The 4,410-nt window shown below is 33.0% G+C and overlaps 1 non-coding gene across 1 annotated transcript; it reads left to right on the top strand.

Moving 5' to 3' along the window:
* Positions 1-440: 440 nt before the first annotated feature.
* Positions 441-547, top strand: LOC128286144 (small nucleolar RNA R71). Its single transcript, XR_008276689.1, has one exon. It is a non-coding gene; the product is annotated as a small nucleolar RNA R71 (small nucleolar RNA).
* The last annotated feature ends 3,863 nt before the right edge of the window (positions 548-4,410 follow it).

The raw sequence follows: 4,410 nt of genomic DNA, 5'->3' as shown, positions 1-4,410 counted from the left end.
ACCACCCCACAAGAAATTGGGATAGTTCTTCCAACCTGCATCTGAGGTCTAGAATTATTATCCATATAGTGGATCTATTCGTTCTCTGTGCTAGGGTTGTAGGATGGATATTCTATGTTGTTCATTCCTCCTCCATTTGCATCCCACTGTATTACCGGATATACCTGCGTAGAAACACATAAACCATCAATCTTTTTATTTAAGAGCTCTACCTGGTTTGATAACATGGTGACTGCGTCGAGGTTGAAAACACCGACTGCTTTATTAGGCTTTGTCCTCATGACTTGCCACGGATAGTTTTTCAATGACATTCCTCTATGAACTCATAAGCCTCCTCAGGTGTTTTATTATTTATGGTACCACCGGCTGCTGCATCGATCATCTGCCTAGTTGAGGAGTTCAAACCATTATGAAAAGTCTGAACCTGTAAACATAGAGGTAACCCATGGTGAGGGCACCTTCTCAATAAGTCATTATACCTCTCCCATGCATCATATAAAGTCTCTAAATCCATTTGCATGAAGGAGGAGATATCGTTCCTCAACTTAGTTATCTTAGCTGGTAGGAAATATTTCAATAAAAACTTCTCGGTCATTTGATCCCAAGTAGTGATGGACCCTCGTGGCAATGAGTTCAACCATTGCTTAGCCTTATTTCTCAACGAGAAGGGGAATAATCGTAAGCGAATGGCGTCGTAAAAAACACCATTTATCTTGAAAGTATCACAAAACTCTGAAAAATTGGCCAAATGAGTATTTGGGTCTTCATCCTACAAACCATCAAACTAAACAAACTATTTAATCATTTGAATAGTGTTAGGTTTCAGTTCAAAATTATTTGTAGCAATGGCAAGTCTGACAATACTCAATTCAGCCCCTGTGAGAGTGGGCTTAGCATAATTGTACATAGTACGAGGAGTAGGATTTTGATTTACAGGATTCGCAGCAACCACAGGAGGTAGCGGATTATTCTGATTTTCCGCCACCTCCTCGGTAATATTGGTATCGTCCTTGTGCTCTTTCTCTATATACTATAAACTCTGCCTTATTTTTTTACGATTTCTGCGAGCTTTGCTTTCAATTTCACTGTAAAAAAGTAGAGGTCCTAATGGGTTTCTTCTAGTCATAAACTAAAGGAACCTGCCAGGAGCAAACAAAAGAAAAGTTAGTAAACAAAAATTAAAATTAAAATAAAATGTAATAAAAAATAAAAATGGCTAAATTAATAAAAATCAAGCATTCCTAATATCTCAGTCCTTGGCAACGATGCCAAAAACTTGATGATCATTTTATGAATCACTAAATTAGACTACGATCATGACTAAGACAAGCGTACATATCAAATGGTAGTATAATTATTATGAGTCCAGAATATCGTACCCACAAGGACTGAAAGTACTAGTATTAACTATCTTTCTATTATTTAGCCAAAAAAAATGGATTTGTTTTAATTTAAATTCAACTAAACTAATTAGCTAATGAACGTGACAGAGAGTGAATAAAATATTTGAATAAACCAATGATAACGATAATACCCAAGGAAGAATCCACCTAGACTTCACTTATTATTCTGACTCTGAATCAAACGATTTATTCACTTGTCTTGATCCGTAGAAATCCCTAAATTATGTTAATATCTCTTTCGAGACTAAGAACAACTGACTCTAGGTTGATTAATTGAAATCTCTTTCTAATTAAAACCCCTATTGTCGCATTAACTCAATTTATGGATTCCCTTATTAGATTTGACTCTAATTCAGTAGATTTGACTCTAATTCAGTAGATTTATGTCATCCTATCTCTAGGATTACATGCAACTCTAATTAATTATACTAGATATACTCTTAAACAGAGACTTTTGCTCCACTGAATAAGTACATCAAACTTGGATTAATATCTTGAGAATATTAAGGCAAGAATTAAGAACACAAAATTAAGAACAAGAACAAGTATTTATCGTGTAATTTAGATAATTAAATAATAAGATCCATCGTAGGTTTCATCCTCCCTAGGTCTTTAGGGAGTTTAGTTCATAAGTAATAGGAAAATATCTCAAAAGTAGGGAAAACAACAAAACATAAAGAAACTCAAAAACTTCGAGAGAAATTGGAGGGAGATCTTCAGTCTTGAAGGAGATCCTGCTTCCGAGCTGAATCTATTGGCGTTATTCGAGTAATTCCTGTGTTCTACTCTGTGTGTCCCCTTTAGGTCTTCTTCTAGTGTGTTTATATAGACTTTAGAATGCTCAGAAACCCTAAAAATTGGCTTTTTTTTTGCGTGTTTGGGAAACAAGAAGCGATATCAACACGGGCTGGAACATGGGCGTGTGGCCTGCTTGTGTGGATCACATGGGTGTGTGCCCAACCCCTATGGATCTTGAAAACTCCGATTTTGGCTCATTTTTCTCTCCTTTTGCTCCCAAATGCTCTTTTAAGTATAGAAACATGAATTTAAGGGATTAGGAGCATCAAATTCACTAATTCTCATTATAAATTATCCAAAAATATGCCAAACATGAAATTAAAATATGTTACATTTATGTTTTATCATTTATGTGGACATGAATTTTTGTTTGCAATAGTAAAATAAACAAATCCTTATGTTTTGATTTCAGGGAACTCCTGATTCCTACATCTAACTAGCATCCTGTTTTGAGATTAATTTATACTGTGATTTGAAGATATCTAACGCTTTAATATCTTGCAGTAATGACTCGTTTGTTTTTAATAGTACAAAATGAAAGGTGAAAAAGAATTGGTCTTACATTGATAGTATGGTTGCAAATGTGTACAGTTACGAGTTGGTTCCTAATTACATTGGGTGTCGTTTCTAGTCTACATACTTATAGTCCAATGATTAGATCATATATATTAGATTTTTATGCACAATGAAATTATGTGAAAAGACTTGTACATGCTAGTGACGAGACCTGTATTGAACAAGTTAGGAGAATATAATTACTTTTTTTTAAAATTATGTGAGATGTTACAAACTTTAGGAGGATTGAAGTCGTTAAGGAACATGCTTGTTGATGAGCAAGTATCAATGTTCTTACATATCATTTCTCATTATCTTAAAAATTGAGTTATCAAGCATCACTTTAATAGGTTCGTGGAAACTGTTAGCAGATTATTTCACAATGTTTTAAATGCTGTCATACGCTTACAAAATGTTTTATTTACAAAGACAGAGCCAATTATAGCTAGTTGTACAGACCTAAGATGGAAATGGTTTAAGGTATTGGAGTGAGTTCCATATATAGTTTGTACATAACTCACTTAATTTAAATTTAAATATAGTATCCTAACATGAGGTTTTTAAACTATTTTTTTTTAGAATTGCTTAGGTGTATTAGATGGAACTCACATCAAGATTAGGGTTCCAAAAGTTGATAAACCTAGATATCGAATGCAAAAATGTGACATAGCAACAAATATGTTAGGTGTTTGTACACCTGACATGCATTTTGTTTATATTCTTCTTGGTTGGGAAGATTTTTGCTGCTGATGGACAGGTTCTTCGAGATGTCGTTAATAGAAGATATAAACTAAAAGTTCCTTATGGTAAAGTGCATAATTGGAGGAATTTGAATTAATTTTTAAGATCATATTGTTTCGGGAAAGTTAACCATGATAAATAATTTTTTTCCTTTTTATAGGTTGTTATTATTTAGTTGATGCTGGTTACACAAACTGTGAGAGATTTATTGTGGCTTTTAGAGGACAAAGATATCATTTGAATAAGTGGCATCAAGGCTACCAACCAAGTACTCTAGAAGAATTTTTCAATATGAAACATGCTTTAACATGCAATGTATTGAAATATGCTTTGGGTTATTAAAACTTAGATGGGGAATACTTAGGAGTCCATCATTCTACCCTGTGATGGTGCACAATAGAATCATTATTGCATGTTGTTTGCTCCATAATTTTATTCGAACCTATATGAGTCTTGATCTTATTAAAGCAAAATTGGGAGAAGGATTACCTAGTAATGTGATAGATGATGATGAGCCAAATATCGTAAATATTCATCTATTAGATGCATGAGCTACTTGGAGGATGAAACTAGCCAATCAAATGTTCTATGAATGGAAAGCATTTAGAAATTAGTTAGGTTTAGGGTAAAAATATTAAAAGGTTAATTTGTTTATGTTATTTCATTTATCTAGTTTATGAAACTTTGTTGGTGTTTGAATTGTATTTCTATAGTGTACTAGACTTGTTGAATTACAACTTTAATTTATTTTCTTTTGATTTCGTCATGTGTTATAATTTTATAAAGCATCGACCTTTTGATTCATAATATCAAACCTAATTTTAATTTGCATTTTTTAAAAATAGTTATGTTAGGCTTTTAACAATAAAATGTTTCTTCCTAAAATTCTCGAGGAACCAAAAAGAAATAGGTT

The sequence above is a fragment of the Gossypium arboreum genome, chromosome 12 (assembly GCF_025698485.1).
Source record: "Gossypium arboreum isolate Shixiya-1 chromosome 12, ASM2569848v2, whole genome shotgun sequence".
In the NCBI taxonomy this organism is placed as follows: domain Eukaryota; kingdom Viridiplantae; phylum Streptophyta; class Magnoliopsida; order Malvales; family Malvaceae; genus Gossypium; species Gossypium arboreum.
Note: the sequence above shows the minus strand (reverse complement) of the source record. Positions and strands in the feature narration are given on the sequence as shown.